The 21,187-nt window shown below is 42.4% G+C and overlaps 1 protein-coding gene across 2 annotated transcripts in view; it reads right to left on the reverse strand.

Annotated features, from left to right (window-relative positions):
- Positions 1–925: 925 nt before the first annotated feature.
- ERC2 (ELKS/RAB6-interacting/CAST family member 2) overlaps positions 926–21,187 on the reverse strand; it is a 1,130,613-nt gene continuing 1,110,351 nt past the window's right edge. For both annotated transcript variants that reach the window (XM_049862256.1, XM_049862252.1), the window contains one exon: positions 926–2,449. The gene's annotated coding sequence lies outside the window, so the exon portion shown is untranslated. The remainder of the gene's footprint in view (positions 2,450–21,187) is intronic.

Below are 21,187 nucleotides of genomic sequence, written 5' to 3' on the forward strand. Positions count from 1 at the left end.
TGCTTCTGCACAAAGACCAGCTTCTCCTAAAGGTTAGCCCACATTGTTTTTATTTTTTTCAAACTTCATTTACCATTAAGGGGAACTTGCTAGAGTTTGCGCAAAGGAAATACCTTCCTAACATCACAGTGTCCATTGTAAACCCAGAGACGATTCTTAATATATGAAAAGGGGTTTTTGGTTTTGTTTTTTGGGTAACCCCCAAACATCAAAGAATACTACATGAAATGGGAAAAGATGTTACACAGAATTTTCATTTTTTAAGGGACTAAATGATATACCCTCAATAAAGGTCAGACTGGTAATACTTCTATGCAACATAAGTGGGGCAAAAAATGATCCCCAAAACAATACCTGTGACAAAATTGGCACATATGTAGAAACAGCTAACTATACATGGTGGTTTTTTTTTTTCTCCCCCCATTTCGAGGACCCTATGTTCCCTTGTGGATTTCCTACTTCAAGCATTCAGCTGCCGAGTTCAGGTCAAGCCCTGGCTTCAGGAGGCAACGAGAATCGCCTCTTTGAGAACACCCTAACTCTTCATGGAGCTGCTTCTGTGGCCTGGGTTTGCTGTGCAACATTGTGTCGAAATGTGCTAGATACGCTTGCAAAGAACTCTTCCCGCTTCTCCAACCAAAGCCTAAATCCCTTCTATAGTTAAAGGACAAACTTTTTAAACATGAATGCATTTGAATTGTTTATGCAACACATAAGCTTTATGTAGTCTGCTATACTTACCGATGACAAGAACAAAGCCAGAAGCAAGAAACCTGCTTGAATATATTACTCCTAACCACCAAGAATGAACAGTGCAACTCAGACACGGTTTTATCTTCCTCGATAAATAAGATGTTTGTCTTAGAAATATCTCTATGGCTCATAAGACAGGTCCAGAGTTAATTGCACCAACATTTAAAAAAAAAAAAAAAAAAGTAATAATGACGACTAAATTCAATGCAAGACCTCGGGGATATTTGTTTAGAATCCTTTCCACAGCAGCAAAGAAAGACAACTATATTTATTAAGGCCACTCATGCTTAAATTCACTGTTTGTCCTTTACAAATGCAGATTTTCACTCCCACTTGCATAGGAGTGGAAGGAAGGGTTTCTTCCATTGACAAGAAAATGGGTTGATACAAGAGTTGCATGTCTGTCCGACTTGCTCAGGAGTTTTATGAAGTTACAACAACTTTTTTTTTTAATCTTCAGAAGAAGCAGTAGGAGTTGAATTCTCCTCAGTCCCAAGTGCCTGTATGTAAAAGACCTCAAAAGTTGGTCTCTTTCCTGGCATGTGCTTAAATGGCTCTGCGCCCACATACACGTTGCACAGAGCTATAAACAGATACACAGCTTTCGTGATTGCTCCTCATTCATCAATGTTTTCATGTTTGATGCTGAAAATGCTTTGGAATACTATGTTGGAGACAAATTTAAAATAAAAAGAGAGAGAAATGACCCTTCATTTCCAGAAAGATCTAAGCTACACCGTTTGCACAGCGTTTGGATCTTGAAATGTGAACGAGTCCCCCAGCTTCTTCATGGAGACCTGCACGTACAGGAATGGGAAGAGTCTGAGGTTTGGTCATGTCCCAGCCATGGGGTGCACGGACACAGGGAACAGATAGATGGAGGTGCCTCAGGCTTTTGCCACTCTTCAGTACATGGACAGGGTAGATAAAATTATGAATGATCAATTTAGATGTGCCATGCATTGTCAGAGACACACACCACGTTCTCATAAGGCGATTTCTCAGCAAGTTTTTAGTGGTTTAAAGAATTGTTTTCATTTCCAACCTGGCCCAGAGGTAACTACTGGTTATACCATCAAAATGTGGTTCTTTGAACGGCAGATTAAAGAAACAGAGGAGGGTAAAGGCTCGCAATCGTTGGTGTTTTCCTTTCTTTGTCAAACACTCCACGTACCTTGGTATACAAACACCGCCAACACTACCCACTCACAGCAAGTCTCTATTTTTTGCTAACCTAATGCATCAGGAATGACCACTTTGACGGAACCAGCAGACTAACTGGAGATGAAGCTAATGGTCCAACAGAAGCTAAATCCACAGTTAAAATCCCATGGAGTTCAAATTATCCAATGATATTTAAATAGCAGAAATAAAATGTTATCAAATAATGACATTCAGAAGAGAAGATCATGTTTTAAATGCCCACATCCCAAAGAAAAATGAAAGCGCTGTCATTTTTTTCTCCTCCTCTGCATTCCTTCTTTCCGACATAGCCGAATCCATGAGAAAGGACAACAGACGACGAAGGAAGCATCAAGTTGAACAGAACTGCACTCCATAATGAAAGTGAAAACTCCTCTTCAGTACTGACGAGCTGTTCCAGGTGGCGGTGGACAGTGACGCTAACCGCACTGCAATAGATTATGAGAATATTGCTGCAGAGCTGCGTTTTCCCCTTATTCAGCCCTTCTGATAGCTGCAACAAGAAAGTACATCATTTAGCAGGAAAAGCAGCTGGGGGTTTTCACTGTGGTATCTAAGACAACCCAGCAGAAGCTCCTCACCCCCAACCCCTACGCCTCCTCCTTCACTCTCCTTGGTTGGCAGTGGTTGGGGACTGGGGAGGCAGTGGACAGGAAGGAGGCATACAGGAGGGACAAGGTGAACAAAAAGTTATGTCCTGCAAACCCACCTGAGAAGAGGCTTCTTTGAAAATATATCACATGTAAACGAATAAACATCTTTCTTGACATAGGAAAAGAAATTGAAAGGAAATATGGCAAAATGTTCCCAGTGATTATTTTTAGGTGATCAGATTATGTGTTCATTTTTTTTTTCTCTACACTTTTCTATCCAGTCTGAGTTTCTACCATGACCATCGTTTTTAACTTGGCTTTATAGAGATTTAATCTTTGTATCTCTTAATTAAATGTGTAATTTCATTGAATCTCTAATTAAAATCTTTAATCAAGAGTTAATTACAGAGATTAGAAAGCTAAAGATGGTCAAGAAAACTTAACAGTCATTTACGTACCATCTAAGTCAACCATTGAAAAACATCTTGGTTTCTCCTTAAATAGACCAGATTGAAACAAAGCTGGCGTACATCCCCCCATCCAACGGCATGAATGTATGCTTCACGCCAAATACAAAGAAACACAACAGCCATCCGTTTTCGTATTTCATGCTCTGGGGACCAGGTATCCAGAAGTGGTCCCAGATGTTCTCACTGTCCCGATGAGGGGCCCTGGGTGTCCCAGTGTGAGTCGTGGGAAGAACCAGTGAGATGGGGGGCAAGAGGTGCCCATCCCACACTGCCATCTCTTCCATGTTGATGCCCAGCTTTGTGTGCCTGTGACATTATCTCTCACATAGGGCCCTTCAGTGCTTCAGGAGTTTCCGGACACATGGCAACAGTGCAGCTCTCTGGGGAATATGGCAGGGAGGGGAACGATCAAACACACACGCACAGGAGCCACACAGCGTAAACCATCTGATTCAGTGGTTGGTACACAGCCTTTCTCAAGCCACACTGACTCGTGAGAGTGCCAAAGATCCCTAGGTCTGCACAGGTAGGTGGCTATTTCCAGCCATCGTTAAACAGTGCAAATGAAATATGTGGCTTGGATGAACTCTGCTAATTCATACTCTGAGGAGTTTGGTGCAACTTTTCTGGTTAAGAAACTCGAATCGGGGCAAAAAAAAAAAAAAAAAATTACTTTTGCAGAGCCAGAAAGCTAGGGAGTTCCTAGAGCAGATCATATTACTCATTCTGGCACATAAAATCGCTACAAACTTTGTAGGAAAATTGTAAGTCAGAGCACGCTTTCTGTTTTTGTGAGCTGTGCATAGCTCTAATTCTTTTGTGCATTAAGCATTTCTTAATCATCCTTTTAAAGGCTGACCAATAATTTAAAAGGCCACATGATTAAAAAAATAAAGAGAAACCCAAACTGGTATTAAAATGCACAGGTCATTTTTACAGATGGGGAAACGAGTGAAAGGTAATTACAGTGAATGCCTGATATCCTTGATGTTTCTTCAAGATAAAGTAGCAGAGAACAATCATTTATTCAGTTGTGAGAAAGATTTCCAGCTGGGTAACAGGTCACCAAGGCAGAATGCTGTGCCACGTACTACGTTTGGGTAAGCTCTATGCCGTGGACAACAGACTCTCAAGAAGTGTTGCCACTCCTCAATCAAATAATCCATTTGCCAGGAGACTTAAATGGAGTGGAGGAAAAACTCAAACGACACTGCCAGCACTTAGAAATGCAGATTATCTCTTGTTGAGGGGCAAATAACTGTATGCTTTAAAAAAAAAATAACCCTGCTCAAAAAAGACTGGGTTATAGAAGAGATTAAGGAGGGAATAAAGAAATTCATAGAATGCAACAAGAATGAAAACACTTCCTATCAAAACCTCTGGGACACAGCAGCAAAAGCAGTGCTCAGAGGTCAATTTATATCGATAAATGCACACATACATAAAGAAGAAAGAGCCAAACTCAGAGAACTGTCCCTACAACTTGAACAAATACAAAGCGAGCAACAAAAGAATCCATCAGGCACCAGAAGAAAACAAATAATAAAAATTAGAGCTGAACTAAATGAAACAGAGAACAGAAAAACAATTGAAAGAATTAACAAAGCCAAAAGCTGGTTCTTTGAAAAAATCAACAAAATTGATAAACCATTGGTCAGACTGACTAAAGAAATACAGGAAAGGAAACAAATAACCCGAATAAGAAACGAGATGGGCCATATCACAACAGACCCAACTGAAATTAAAAGAATCATATCAGATTATTACAAAAAAGTGTACTGTAACAAATTTGCAAACCTAAAAGAAATGGATGAATTCCTAGAAAAACACTACCTACCTAAACTAACACAATCAGAAGTAGAACAAATAAATAGACCCATAACAAAAAAAGAGATTGAAAAGGTAATCAAAAAACTCCCAACAAAAAAAAGCCCTGGCCCGGACAGCTTCACTGCAGAGTTCTAACAAACTTTCAGAGAAGAGTTAACACCACTACTACTAAAGGTATTTCAAAGCATAGAAAATGATGGAATACTGTCTAACTCATTCTATGAAGCCACCACATCCTGATACCAAATCCAGGTAAAGACATTACAAAAAAAGAAAATTACAGACCTATAACCCTCATGAACATAGATGCAAAAATCTTCAACAAAATTCTAGCCAATAGAATTCAACAACATATGAAAAAAATAATCCCACCACGACCAAGTGGGATTTATACCAGGTATGCAAGGCTGGTTTAATATCAGAAAAACCATTAATGTAATCCACCATATAAATAAAAAAAAAGACAAAAACCACATGAACTTATCAGTTGATGTAGAAAAGGCATTTGACAAAGTCCAACAGCCATTCATGATAAAAACTCTCAGCTAAATAGGAATTGAAGAAAAATTCCTCAACATAATAAAGGGCATCTATACAAAGCCAACGGCCAACATCATTCTAAATGGAGAGATCCTGAAAGCATTTCCCTTGAGAACAGGAACCAGACAAGGATGCCTTTTATCACCACTCTTATTCAACGTTGTGCTAGAGGTCCTAGCCAGAGCAATTAGGCTAGATAAAGAAATAAAGGGCATCCGGATTGGCAAAGAAGAAGTAAAATTATCTCTATTTGCAGATGACATGATCTTATACACAGAAAACCCTAAGGAATCCTCCAGAAAACTACTGAAACTAATAGAAGAGTTCGGCAGAGTCTCAGGTTATAAGATAAACATACAAAAATCACTTGGATTCCTCTACATCAACAAAAAGAACATCGAAGAGGAAATCACGAAATCAATACCATTCACAGTAGCCCCCAAGAAGATAAAATACTTAGGAATAAATCTTACCAAAGATGTAAAAGACCTATACAAAGAAAACTACAAAGTACTAGTGCAAGAAACTAAAAAGGATCTACATAAGTGGGAAAACATACCTTGCTCATGGATAGGAAGACTTAACATAGTAAAAATGTCTATTCTACCAAAAGCCATCTATACATACAATGCATTTCTGATCCAAATTCCAATGATATTTTTTAATGTGACGGAGAAACAAATCACCAACTTCATATGGAAGGGAAAGAAGCCCCGGATAAGTAAAGCATTACTGAAAAAGAAGAAGAAAGTGGGAGGCCTCACTTTACCTGATTTTAGAACCTATTATACAGCCACAGTAGTCAAAACAGCCTGGTACTGGTACAACAACAGGCACATAGACCAATGGAACAGAATTGAGAACCCAGATATAAATCCATCCACATATGAGCAACTGATATTTGACAAAGGCCCAGTGTCAGTTAATTGGGGAAAAGACAGTCTTTTTAACGAATGGTGCTGGCATAACTGGATATCCATTTGCAAAAAAATGAAACAGGACCCATACCTCACACCATGCACAAAAACTAACTCCAAGTGGATCAAAGACCTAAACATAAAGACTAAAACGATAAAGATCATGGAAGAAAAAATAGGGACAACGTTAGGAGCCCTAATACAAGGCATAAACAGAATACAAAACATTACCAAAAATGACGAAGAGAAACCAGATAACTGGGAGCTCCTAAAAATCAAACACCTATGCTCATCTAAAGACTTCACCAAAAGAGTAAAAAGACCACCTACAGATTGGGAAAAAATTTTCAGCTATGACATCTCTGACCAGTGCCTGATCTCTAAAATCTATATGATTCTGTTAAAACTCAACCACAAAAAGACAAACAATCCAGTCAGAAAGTGGGCAAAGGATATGAACACACATTTCACTAAAGAAGATATTCAGGCAGCCAACAGATACATGAGAAAATGCTCTCAATCATTAGCCATTAGAGAAATGCAAATTAAAACTACGATGAGATTCCATCTCACACCAACTAGACTGGCATTAATCCAAAAAACACAAAATAATAAATGTTGGAGAGGCTGCGGAGAGATTGGAACTCTCATACACTGCTGGTGGGAATGTAAAATGGTACAACCACTTTGGAAATCTATCTGGCGTTATCTTAAAAAGTTAGAAATAGAACTACCATACAACCCAGAAATCCCACTCCTCGGAATATACCCTAGAGATACAAGAGCCTTCACACAAACAGATATATGCACACCCATGTTTATTGCAGCTCTGTTTACAATAGCAAAAAGCTGGAAGCAACCAAGGTGTCTATCGACGGATGAATGGGTAAATAAATTGTGGTATATTCACACAATGGAATACTACGCATCGATAAAGAACAGTGACGAATCTCTGAAACATTTCATAACATGGAGGAATCTGGAAGGCATTATGCTGAGCGAAATGAGTCAGAGGCAAAAGGACAAATATTGTATAAGACCACTATTATAAGATCTTGAGAAACAGAAAAACGGAGAAGAACACATACTTTTGTGGTTACAAAGGGGGGAGGGAGGGAGAGGGCTTTTTATTGATCAATCAATAGATAAGAACTGCTTTGGGTGAAGGGAAAGACAACACTCAATACAAGGAAGGTCAGCCTAATTGGACTGGACTAAAAGCAAAGAGGTTTCCGGGATAAAATGAAAGCTTCAAAGGTCAGCGGAGCACGGGCTGGGGTCGGAGGAACTTGGTTTGAGGGGACTTCTAAGTCAATGGGCAAAATAATTCTATTATGAAAACATTCTGCATCCCACTTTGAATTGTGGCGCCTGGGGTCCTAAATGCCAACAAGCGGCCATCTAAGATACATCAATTGGTCTCAACCCACCTGGAGCAAAGGCAAAGGAAGAACACCAAGGTCACACGACAACTAAGAACCCAAGACACAGAAAGGGCCACATGAACCAGAGACCTACATTATCCTGAGACCAGAAGAACTAGTTGGTGCCCGGCCACAGTCGATGTCTGCCCTGTCAGGGAGCACAACAGACAACTCCTGAGGGAGCAGGAGACCAATGGGATACAGACCCCAAATTCTCATAAAAAGACCATACCTAATGGTATGACTGCGACTAGAGGAATCCCAGAGACAATGCTCCCCAGAACTTCTGATGCCACAGGACAGGAACCATCCCCGAGGACAACTCATCAGGCATGAAAAGGACTGGTCAGCGGAGGGGAGAGAGATGCTGATGAAGAGTGAGCTAATTAAATCAGGTGGACACTGGGAACAAAAAAAAAAGTGGGCAAAGGATATGAACACGCACTTCACTAAAGAAGATATTCAGGCAGCTAACAGACACATGAGAAAATGCTCTCGATCATTAGCCATTAGAGAAATGCAAATTAAAACTACGATGAGATTCCATCTCTCCAACAAGGCTGGCATTAATCCAAAAATCACAAAATAATAAATGTTGGAGAGGCTGCGGAGAGATTGGAACTCTTATACACTGCTGGTGGGAATGTCAAATGGTACAACCACTTTGGAAATCTATCTGGCGTTTTCTTAAAAAGTTAGAAATAGAACTACCATACAACCCAGAAATCCCACTCCTCGGAATATACCCTAGAGAAATAAGAGCCTTTACACGAACAGATATATGCACACCCATGTTTATTGTAGCACTGTTTACAATAGCAAAAAGCTGGAAGCAACCAAGGTGTCCATCAACAGATGAATGGTTAAATAAATTATGGTATATTCACACAATGAAATACTACGCATAGATAAAGAACAGGGACGAATCTGTGAAACATTTCATAACATGGAGGAACCTGGAAGGCATTATGCTGAGTGAAATTAGTCAGATGCAAAAGGACAACTACTGTATAAGACCACTATTATAAGTTCTTGAGAAATAGTATAAACTGAGAAGAACACATTCTTTTGTGGTTAGGAGATGGGGGAGGGAGGGAGAGTGGGAGAGGTTTATTTACTGATTAGTTAGTAGATAAGAACTACTTTAGGTGAAGGGAAGGACAATACTCAATACATGGAAGGTCAGCTCAACTGGACTGGACCAAAAGCAAAGAAGTTTCCGGGATAAAGTGAATGCTTCGAAGGTCAGCAGAGCAAGGGAGGGGGTTTGGGGACTATGGCTCAAGGGGACTTCTAAGTCAATTGGCATAATAAATTCTATTATGAAAACATTCTGCATCCCACTTTGAACTGTGGCATCTGGGGTCTTAAATGCTAACAAGCGGCCATCTAAGATGCATCAATTGGTCTCAACCTACCTGGATCAAAGGAGAATGAAGAACACCAAGGTCACACGATAAGTATGAGCCCGAGACAGAAAGGGCCACATGAACTAGAGACTTACATCATCCTGAGACCGGGAGAACTAGATGGTGCCTGGCCACAACCGATGACTGCCCTGACAGGGAGCACAACAGAGAACCCCTGAGGGAGCAGGAGAACAGTGGGATGCAGACCCCAAATTCTCATAAAAAGACCAGACTTAATGGTCTGACTGAGACTAGAAGAATCCTGGCGGTCACGGTCCCCAAACCTTCTGTTGGCCCAGGACAGGAACCATTCCTGAAGACTACTCATCAGACATGGAAGGGACTGGACAATGGGTTGGAGAGAGATGCTGATGAAGAGTGAGCTGCTTGTATCAGGTGGGCACTTGAGACTGTACTGGCATCTCCTGTCTGGAGGGGAGATGGGAGGGTAGAGAGGGTTAGAAACTGGCAAAATGGTCATGAAAGGAGAGACTGGAAGGAGGGAGCGGGCGGACTCATTAGGGGGAGAGTAAATGGGAGTATGTTGTAAGGTGTATATAAGCTTATACGTGACAGGCTGACTTGATTTGTAAACTTTCACTTAAAGCACAATAAAAATTACTTAAAAAACAAAAACAAACAAACAAAAAGTAATCTTCATTTCCAGTAATGAGGCAATCTGGGCAGCTACCCACTATGAGATGATCCCTGACCAGTCCGCCCACACCTGGGTGGTCAAGCAGCCCAGGCCCGGCTCCAGGCACTGGATGGTCAAGCAGCCCTGACCTAGCTCCATGCCTTCTCTCTATCAGCACCTAACTCTGCTTTCTCACAGTGTTGTCGATGGTGCGGGCACCCCCTGTTTAAAACCCTTCACTGGCTTCCTATTACCCCCAGGATGGAGGATAGATTCCTGGCCATGGCTGACAAGGCCCCATCTGGCTTTTCTTTACAGCTCCATTCTGACCTCTGACTGTCACTCAACTCTTCATGTTCCACCTATGTTGAACTGGCTTCTGTGGCTCTAAAGCTTTCTTATCTCCTCATTTCACAAACTCGTCTTCCTGTCTACCATGCATTTACACCAACTCTTGACCTGATTAATTCTTACTTATTCTTCAGGCTCAGCTTAGACGTCACTTCCTCAGGGAGCCTTTCCTGACCTCCCAAGGCTGGGCTGTAGCATAGGAAATGTCATACATACTGCATGGTCCCCTCCTGGTGACTTGTCCAGACCTGCACTGTCCAATATGGCGGCCACTGGCCACATGTGGCTACTGAGCATGTGAAAGGCAGCTAGTCCAAACAGAGATGTTTCTGAAGTATAAAATACACACTGGATTTTGAAGATTTAGTAATTAATTAATAAAAAAGATTGTAAATTATCTTAGTAATAATTTTTAGATTGATTTCATGTTGAAATGATATTTTTGACATATTAGATCAAATAGAATATGTCATTATAATTTAACCTGTTTTGTGTTACTTTTTAATGTGGCTACTATGTATGCAATATAAAATCACAGATATGGCTTCTATTGTATTTCTACTGGACAGCCCTGCGTCTAGACTCTAAGTTACTTGAGGGCAGAAAACAGGCAGTCTTGCTCACTTAGCATCCTCTTTGCCTTGTACAGTTCCTGGAAGAGACTGATTCAATTGTCTAGTCCACAAACATTACAGAGCACCTACAGTAGGCAGAACCCTAAAATCACACCTGTGAATAGATCTACGCCCAATATTTCCTGTGAATATATCTAGGCCCATGATTATATTGCATTATATGGCACAAAGGATTTTTTGCAGATGTAATTAAGGTTATTAGTCAGTTAACTTCGAGTTAATCAAAAGGGAGATTATCTGAATGGGCTTAATTTAATCACAGGAGCCCTTTAAATGTAGAGTGTTTTCTCCTAGTGGTAGCAGAAGAGAAAGTCAGGGAAATTCAAAGCGTGAGTGGGATTCACTGTGCTGAGATGGAGAGGGCCACAGGGCAAAGACCTGAGAGCGTCATTTAGGATCTGGGAGAGACCCCCAGCCGACAGCCCAAGGAAATGGAAGCCTTAGTCCTGTAACTGCACAGAACTGAATTCTGCCAACGACCTTAATAAGCTTGGAAACCACCTAGTCCAGCACACCTGGACTTCTAACCTGCAGAACTGTGAGATAATAGTGGGTGTTGTTTTAAGCCACAAAATTTGTGGTAATTTGCTATGCAGCAATAAAAAAAACAAAACCAAACCTGTTGCCATCGAGTCGATTCTGACTCACAGCAACTCCACAGGACAGAGTAGAACTGCTCAATAGGGTTTCCAAGAAGTGGCTGGTAGATTCAAACTACTGACCTTTTGGTTAGTAGCCGAGCTCTTAACCACTGTGCCACCAGGGCTCCTATGTAGCAATAGAAAACTAATATAGCACGTCTGTGTGTCAGGCAATGTGCTTGGCGTCAGGGATGTACTGGTGAAAAAGACAGACAAGGTCTATACCCTCAGGAAGTCTATGTTCTCAGGGGGAAGAAAGACAACAAATAGATACACAAATAAATGAATGAGGTTCTGTTTTATTTGTGCCATGAAGGAAATAAACAGGGAGCTGTAATCGAGATGCTCAAGATTTATTGAGTGAATCTATGACAATTATGATGTAGATCTCTACTTTTTTAATATGGAAGATGCCCATAATACTTCAGTGAGAAAAGCAGGCTATAATTCTGTCTGTATAGTTTGATGCCATTTTTGCATTAACACAAATATTTATAAATGCATAGATCAGAATACTAGTAATATTTATCTGTGTGGTTCTTTTATTTTATTCTTTAGAATTTTTTTTTTTTTTTGCATTTTTCAGATTTTTTAAACCAAAGAATGTATAATATACTATAACTGGCATAGTCCTTCACCACCCATCTGTCGGACTGTTGTACTGTGATGGCTTGTGTGTTGCTATGATGCTGGAAGCTATGGCACCGGTATTTCAACTACGAGCTGAGTCAACCATGGTGGACAGGTTTCAGCAGAGCTTCTGGATTAAGACAGACTAGGAAGAAAGGCCTGACAATACATTTCTGAAAACTAGCCAATGAAAACCCTGTGGTCCACAATAGAATCTTGTCTGATACCGTGCTAGAAGATGAGTCCCCTTGGTTGGACGGCTCTCAAAATACACTGTGGCCGCAACAATGGACTTGGGCATACCGATGATCATGAAGATGGGATCGGAGCACGCAGCGTTTTGTTCTGTTGTACATGGGGTTGCCACGAGATGGAGCTGGCTCGATGGCAGCTAACAATAACAAGCACAATACTAAAATATAAAGCTATTCTTATTTTGAAAAAAAGCTGTTATGAGGTGGGATCAATGCTCTGGACTTGCTTCTTCTGATAGGAACCCCTCTATCAGTTGTGCAGAGGTTGGGGTGCGTGGGGAGTGGGGCAGAAGAGCAGCACCCAGCAGTAAGTTTCTGCCCCTGGACAAGCGGCCCCAGGAGAGCAGGCTATAAATGTGTGGTGTCTCACAAATATTCCTTCAGACTGTTTTTCTTTGGAATAAAGACACCTGCCCGATTATGGCTTTCTTCTCCCGCCCTTTCAGTAGTGATTTGCAGAAACAGGCTGGGAGAAAGGGGTCTTTGGTAAACACGGAGGGGTTAAAGGGGAAACTGTTTAATAACAGTAGTAAAATGCAGGCTATTTTTGACATCTGGGTTAATGTCCATTACGCTCCATGTGCTTTCCAAATGTGTGTGCAGCGTGCCCCCAGGTACAAAAACAGACACCCATTCAACAAGGGCTTTGGATGCCCGCTCCTAAAACAGTGCACATGGTGCCTACATAAAAGGCGAGCCCCCGATAGGCTAATTCACAAGGGTCCGAAGAGAAGAGGCTCATTTCGGGGAGCGAGCATCTTGCAGAGCAGCTCTACTAAGTGACTCTGCTCACAGGAAAACCCAATAGAGTCGTTTCTGCTCAAAAGGGGGAAGAAAAAAAACTGTAACTACATCTGTGTTATGACTTAACATCTTTTAAAACGGGGTGGAATGGGTTTCCCGTTTTCCTCATGAAGATTTATTTATTATTGTTGTGATCAAAGTGGCAACAAATTATGTTAAATCATTTAATTTTCTTGATCGGAGCAACCACCTTGAAGCCATAATTCAAAAATATGAGTGGAGAGCAACATTCTATCTTTCGAGTGGCCTCCTGCAGCTCCACAGGGCAATAAAATGTAACACTTCAGAGCCCGAAGGGCTGGGGTGTGGGGGTGGCTCCAGCCAGCGCTGGGCTCAGAAGTGCACAGGGCTGAGGGATGACAGAGCTTGCAAGCAGAGGCAACTCAGGGACTTCGTATTTTATTCTTGCTTTCTGTGTGCCGGGTGCAATTCACCCACAATATTTTAGGTGAAGAGCTTCAGGTGGATATGCAATGTGTACGTCAAATTGGCAGCACATACGGCCATGTCTCTATAGGATTTATTTTTGTCATTATTATTGGGCTCAGTAGTATTAGAGCTAACGTTTACTGTCACGATAGGCTGTCTGCCACACAGCTCAGTGCTTTCGGGTGAATTATCTCACGCAAGCCTGACAGCACCATGAGGCTTATGCAGATGAAGAAACTGAAACTTGAGGGAACCGGGTACTTTTGATTAAATTTCCACCTTCCAGGGGCTTATTCATTTGAACCTACATCTTCTTGCCACCAGAGCCCACCCACCCTACCATGAGGCCAAGGTTTTCTAAGCTCTGCTCTTTCGTGTTCTACCTTTCCGAGTTTTGATCCCTGTCCTTCACAGCTGTACAATTTACTCAACATTTTTCTTTTAAGATCGTTTCCTCAAAAACTTAAATAAGTTTCCTTTTTAGAAAAGATTTATTTTAATACTACAATACAGCCAATGCTTGTTTAATACACATTATAATAATCTCACGCGTCCCTGAGTGGTGCAAATGGTTAGTGCACATGGCTGCTAACCAAAAGGTTAGAGAGTCGAGTCTACCCAGAGGCACCTCGGAAGAAAGGCCTGGCCGTGTACTTGCAAACAATCAGCCATTGAAAGCCCTATGGAGCACAGCTCTACACTGACACATATGGGGTCGCCATGAGCCAGAAACAAGGAAGCTGGGAAACTGGCAGAACAATTGCATAGCTACTGAAGTAAAAGTGCTGGTCCACGAAACAGCCAAAACTACGTCTCGGATGTGGTGCACCCTGCCTTCCACTGGCCATGCCTCAGAAACCACTCCCACCGGCCAGCTATGGCCTTTTCCAGGGCACCGCACTGGGCACGTGTTAGCCGGTCTCGCACTGACTCCAGCCACCAGCCATTGCCAGTGCATTTCAGTCTAGTAAGGCCAGTGGACTGTGGACTGGGCTTTCCTGGTTCCCTGTCAGGGGCAGACTGCAGGGGTAAAAACGGGAACCTGCCTCTCATCACCAGCATTAAGGACTCAATGTAATTTTTAAAACGTTGGTTGAATACAATTGTGGTTAATTGTGATTTTTTTCTTATAAGAATGCCTTCTTTAACCTGAGAGACTGGCCGTCAACTAAAGAACAGCCTCTGTTGCTCTCTTCCAGGATTTCTCAGTTTCGGCGCCATGGGTATACGGAGCTGGATGGCTCTTTGTTATGGGGCTGTCCTGGACATTGGAGAACGTTCAGCAGCATCCCTGGCCTCTACTCACCAGATGCTAATGGTACTCCCTCCAAGCTGTGACAACCACAAATGTCTCTAGACATTGTGAAATGTCCCCCGGGGCGTGAAATCGCCCCTGGTTGAAAAACATTGGTCTAGTTGATTGCTTTTGTACATCAATAGTTGTGCTGTTTTAAAAATGGTGATACTTTGGTAGATACATACATGTTTACATGCACCTACCAGCTTATTCAAGATATAATTTTTCAGAAATAAAGATTGTCCTGTTCTAAGCTGCCATCATATTATTTCTGACATGGCTTCATAGATTTTAAAGTCTTGTGGAAAGAGGTACAACCTAAGTAATAAAGTTAATGAAAATGTACAACTTATCTGACAGAAAATAGAAACGCCACAATCCTGAGATAGTGAGACAGACACCTAAGACACTTGCTGTGCTAAGTGAAAAGGTAAAATCTAGTTTAAATTTATAGCATTCCTTCAATGTCCCTCTAGGAGTTTGGCCTTTTGCCAGGGTTCCTTGTTAAAAATTTGTTAAACGTGTTTGGCATTAATGCAAACACAAAGTGGTCATTTGTTACAAATTCTATTGGAATGCATTCATTTAAGGCAATGAAGTAGTAACTAGAAAAGGAAAAAAAAGTTCATTAAGTACATTTTAAAAATACAATGATGTATGCAGTGTGTAACCGTGGCGCCCTGGTGGCTATATAAATGGCGACAGAATAACCACACATTGTGTTTGGTTTGAAATTGGACCCTTTTAAACATAACTGATAGAACAAAAACTGGTTTGTTTGTTGTCAAAACTGATGTTAGCCTCTCTTTTTTTTCTGAACTAGTTAAAATAACCAAAAGTTTGACATACAATTTCTAACATCTCAAATCAGTGAGACATACAGGTTAAAATAATGCTTTGGGAATCTTTGGGGGTGCTACAAATGACATGTGAGACAACGGCTGGTACAACAAACAGAACACCAGCGTCCTGGAGTAGGGACAAACACCCAAGTCATTCTGGGGAACCCCACTCCTATAGGCCAGTATCTTCATGCCCTCAGAGCTGTCCGGGGTTATCAGGTTACCTGTATCAAGAAAACCATTGCTTACACCAGGAGACAACGGAATCCTATGAGCAAATATCCTAAGCCTTGTTCACAGAACGGCAGCCTTCCTGACCCTCCCTGAACTGCTCACACAAAAGCATTATTGCTGAGTAATGGTGACTCCCTAGCCGCTGAAGAAACGGTTCTGAAGTTCAGTTTTGAGAGAAAGGGGCTATCTGGCATTGTATGATATTTCGTTCTGCGACATAGCTTGCTGTGATGTTAGCATGGAATATTATCATCGCAGAAACCTAGATGCTTGCTAAAAGCTGATACTCAAGGGGAACCGAAAATTCACACTTTCACAAGATTATTCAGAAATTATTTACTACTTTTTCCCTCTCTCTCACTTCAACATGCCCAGTGCCACAAAATGTCCAGATAACAGTGGTCCTGAGAGCACCAAGCCAAAAGCCCCGTGACTTCCAAGCTGCTCTTTGTCCCGACGTCTTTTGCCATCTGAGTTTGGCATGACCCAGGCTGTCCTTGAAGATTAATACAATGAAATTGATCCAGAGCCTCTGGGTCCCAAGCTCTTGAAACAGTGTCCTAGTTCAAAAGTAAACCTAGACAAAACCTAGCACCCTGCACATGGTCTGGGGTAGCTTGCCTTCCCTTTGCAAATGCCAAACAAGATCAAGAAGCAAGAAGTTTAAGAGTGGGAAGAAAACATTTATCTCCAGAAGCAACAAGAATGCAAGACACAAAAGGTAAGAAACACACCTTGGATATTACAGAGTGGGTCTTGGTTTTGTGGGGCCCGATGCTTATGCCCTTTGGTGGACCCTCTTTAAGAAAAGTCGATTCCCACTCATGAAGGCCCCATGTGCATCACAGTAGCACTGTACTCTATAAGGTTTTCAATGGCTGATTTTTCAGAAGCAGATCATCAGGCCTGTCTTCCGAGGTGCCTCTTGTTATACCTGAACCTTCAACAGCTATTTGCAGAAAAGAATTTGCAAAAAATTGATTCGTTCCAAATTTGACAAAAATATATGGTCTCATGAACACACTGCTCGAGCCCTCCTGGGGCCTTAGAGAGGCCTGGAACTTAAGCTCCATTAGCTTTAGGGTAACTCCCTTCTGTCAGCAGTGGAGGTTTATTTCTGAGATTCTTAGATGCAAATGAGAATAAGGTAAAAGATCTTTAGAGTCCTTTCCTGAGAAGGAGTTCCATGTTTGGATGAGCTTCTCATGTTGCATAACAAGAGAGACGGACATCATCTCTCTCCACCGGGTGCTGAACAAAGCCGCCATGTTTAGGAAAGCAATGGCCCCTCCTAGAAAAGGGGCCACTGAGGCATTCTGGAAAATTTGAAACATGAAGGAACAATTTGATATCTCAAGTTTACCGAACAGAAGTGGCTCAAATGACAAGTGTTTACAACAGGATCTTCATAGAGCCAATAATGGCAATTAATCCCCAGGATTTGAAGCCGCCCTTCCCGCCTGGCAGAGGTGGAATGCCATTTACTCTTGGGCTGGCGACTAATTAGGGGTCTCGTTTGAAGATCAAGGTTTTGCGATCTGTGCTTCTTAATAACATGGTTTGCCTGTCGGCCACCTGGGTCCAGGCGAGGCCTCCCTCTCCCCCTCCCTAAACAGCAGGCACTGCCTTGGGCCAGAGCAAGTGTGGGCAGGAAACCAAAGATCCTGCCTTTTGAGCAATTTAACCTCTTCAGCACCAAGGTCCTGCAATGCACTGCTTGATTTGGCTGCTCAGAAGTAGGGACATTTGACCTTGTTTCTCAGCAGGGCAGAAGGCCTGGGTGTGATGCAGAGAACGGGCCTTCAAGGTGCAAACACAATGCAGCATACTTTCTTGCAGGGGGAGGGAGGCCAGAAGACTCCACCTCTAAGGCTTTTCCAGGTGAGTGGCAAGACGAGAGGCTCTTTGCATTTGCTTCAGGTTGGGCATTTCCAGAACACGCCTTGGAAGTGACTAGCGAGAGGGAGGGCAGTCACTGGCACTTTCTGGAGCCCTAAACTAACCCACCATCAGGCCCAAGAGGCTGAGAAGCTGCAGCTGCAGACCTCTTGTCAGGGCCTCTGTGGCCTTGCAGGATGAGGCTAAGCTGGCTGCTCCCGTCTTTAAGACAAGGTCGGGAGAGGCCAAAACAGCAAGGAAAGCAAGCTGCAAAGAATTAAACTTTTAACAACTTGGGCAAAGGAAAAACAGCAACTGAGGTTGGTCCTTTGGCCGTTGACACACTCTGGCCTGGTGGGTTGTGGTCACTAAGCCCATTAGCGTTCTGATGTGGCAACAGCTAATGCAGCAAGTTCTATGTGCTTTTGTTTAATTTCTAAATTTGGGTGCACACCGACAACGATGGCCGGAGGAAGGCAGGCAGCCCCACATGCCATAAACGCAGTCATCACTGTCAGTATCTGAAATTCATTTTTTAAACGATTTATTTTTGGCAGATAGGGGCTGCATGGAGTTTGCATTTGATTAACTGTGATTTCAACTTGCTGCAAAACTTCTTTGCATTTTTGAAGCAACCATCAATTCAGAATCTCCTGCAACAAAAATAACCTTCTCTTCAACAAAACAAAACAAAAAAACAGCCTTTTTTGGTAGATGGAAAGGGAAATATATATGTAAACACGAGCCAGCAACCAGCTGGGTGAAGTCAGGTCTTTTGAAGATATTCAGGGTATCTGAGCCTCTAATCCTCATCCACCTGCAAAGATACAAGACGAAAGCCACCTTGTTCTGGTATCTAGAGTTGAAAGTGAAATGAGTTCTTGAATGAGACGTGAAGGCAACTCAGTCTGGATTTTATATTTTCCTCTACAAGCTATTTATGAAAAGTACAAGAATCCATCCCTTCTCCCTTCCTTCCTTCCTTCCTTCCTCCGTCCCTCCCACAATCTCTAAGCCTCTACCAGGTACCATGCTAAGTACTGGGGACATGTGAATCAACAAGACCAGTACTAGTTCTGACCTCATAGAATGCATATTTAGTGAGCATACCAGACATTAAATTCAACAAATAATTAAACTGAACATGTGATTGATTAATTAACTAAAGTCACAGTAAGTACCAAGGAGGAGAATTACCCACCAACATTAGTTGAGCAAAGATACTGCTGGTTTTATTACATTTAACTTGCAACACCCTTAAAAGGTTGCTGTTAGGAACCCATTACACAGCTCCAGAAACAGGCACATAGAGGCACAGTTACAAGCTCCAGTGGTGTACATATACATACCAGGAGAGAGCGGCTTTTCTTTTTTTGGTGATGGAGGGGGGTGGGAGGGGAGGCCATTGCACTAATTGAAAAGTCTGGGGCTTTCTATGCATTCCTAGGGCTTTGCAGAGACGTTCTGTCTTTTCAAATGGATTTTTTTTAGTCAGCGCTTTTTATGAGTAGGAATCGACTACAAGGCACTGGGTTGGTGGGTTTGTTCCTCCCAACAGCAGCTCACCTACTAAAAAAAAAAAAAAAATTTTTTTTTTTTTTTCAGCCTCTTTCAAAAGTCTCTGCTTTGTAGCATCAAATCAGGGACATCCTGCTCCCCTGGAAGAGTCTGCATTATGGCCTTCCGGCTCTGTGGTATTTGGGATGATTAATCACCTTTAAATATGAAAAAAATTAACATGTCTGACGCATTCTTCCCTGCTGTCAAGCGTTTTGCCTTAACTTAGATCCAGAATGTCTCCCTTTCCCAGGGATTCCAAAGCAATACATTTTCTGTTGGAGATTCAACTGCAGAAATCCCATTCAGGAGCCCCAAGCAATATATCTTAACATCTTAATTTCATTTAGGAGGAATGCAATGATTGATCATTTATCATTGTTAGATTGAGTGAACTATCTGGAGGATTCCAATCTATTGCTTCTATGCAGCTGATGGGATATTCACATGTCTTCTGGCTACATGAGGTCTTTGGGGTCCAAGTTGTCTTTGAAGGAGTAGGATGCTAAAAAGATTATTGAGGGAGGGTCTCCCTTTTCAGGCAAAGTATAGCTCCAAGGCTTGACTTGCTTCAAATGAGAACCTCCCCCAGCAATGGCCAGGATGTCTGCTGCTGAGTTACTCCCACTCCTCCATCCCCACACATGGAATCTTGCGTTTCTGCCCTTAACCTTCCATAGGTAACCCTGAAAGGCCTGGGGGAATACCTTCACGTGGAATCCATTGGCATTGGTGGGATATGACTTCTCATCCATGGGATTTCTATTTAACCTAAGGCTGCCTTGTTCAAAAGGAATTCCTACGATAGTGTAGAAAAAATGGCACCTTCCCGGGCCATCTGGGTCAGGCCATTGGCAAGGTAGCTGCCATTTTAGTTTCCACACAGGACATCAGTATGATCTCTTCATGTCAGGCCACAATTGGCCACGGTGCTCTATAACAAGGTTTTTGGACTGTCTACGGAATCATGGATCTTATCTAGCCTTGCGGGTGGAATCAAGGCTGCCAAAGGGTCAAAAAAGATGGTCCTCAAGTCCAGGCTCATTCCATAATGGTAGATCCCAACACCTGGGTTGCCGTGAGTCAGAATCAACTCAACGGCAACTAACAACAAGGTGCTTTATGTGGTGTAGGTTTTCAGATGCTCACACAGAACAGGATGCCTCCAAAGCTGCAAACACACACATGCACACAGTTAGCTCCGGAAGTCCACTGCACACACAAAAAAAGGACTACCTTAAGGGGAAACAATGACGTCCTTCTCCAAAAAATGAGGAGTCTGGGAAAGCATAGGTTATTTCAGAGGGAATCTAAGGCCAGTCACATTTGCACAATGCCAAAAAGCAGACGTGCTCTCTGGTTTGAATTTATGTTTAAATCCCATGCCAAAGTCAGCCCTCGTAAGTCTGCGTGAGGCACAAGGACCCAGGGTCTCTCAACTCCAGCTCCCATGCAAGGTATAAGTGAACTCTGTCATTGTCATTGACGCGGGGGGCTCTGTGTGTAACTGAGACAGTTAACCGTGTGCTTGCCCCTCAGGTGGGTCCATTCTCCCGTTTTTTTATGGGGCTTCTGGCCATCAGAAATGGTTCCAACTTAGATGCAGGCTGCCCTGAGAGGGAATTCCTGCCCTGCTTTTGTCATTGGCCACTTTGAAGATTAAAGAGGGGAAAATACATTTTCATAATACACAACCTAGCTGGAAGTTTCCCTATTAAATCCTGAGGTCCTGGGGAGAGGGCCTGGGTTTAACTCTTCCAAGACAGGCCTAGCATCCCTCTGAGGGCTGGGCAATGCCTTAGGGCAGTGAACTGGCCCAGACACCAAGGGGCTGGAGGATGACTAAGTGGGCACCTAAA

This window comes from Elephas maximus, chromosome 20 (assembly GCF_024166365.1).
Source record: "Elephas maximus indicus isolate mEleMax1 chromosome 20, mEleMax1 primary haplotype, whole genome shotgun sequence".
In the NCBI taxonomy this organism is placed as follows: Eukaryota; Metazoa; Chordata; class Mammalia; order Proboscidea; family Elephantidae; genus Elephas; species Elephas maximus.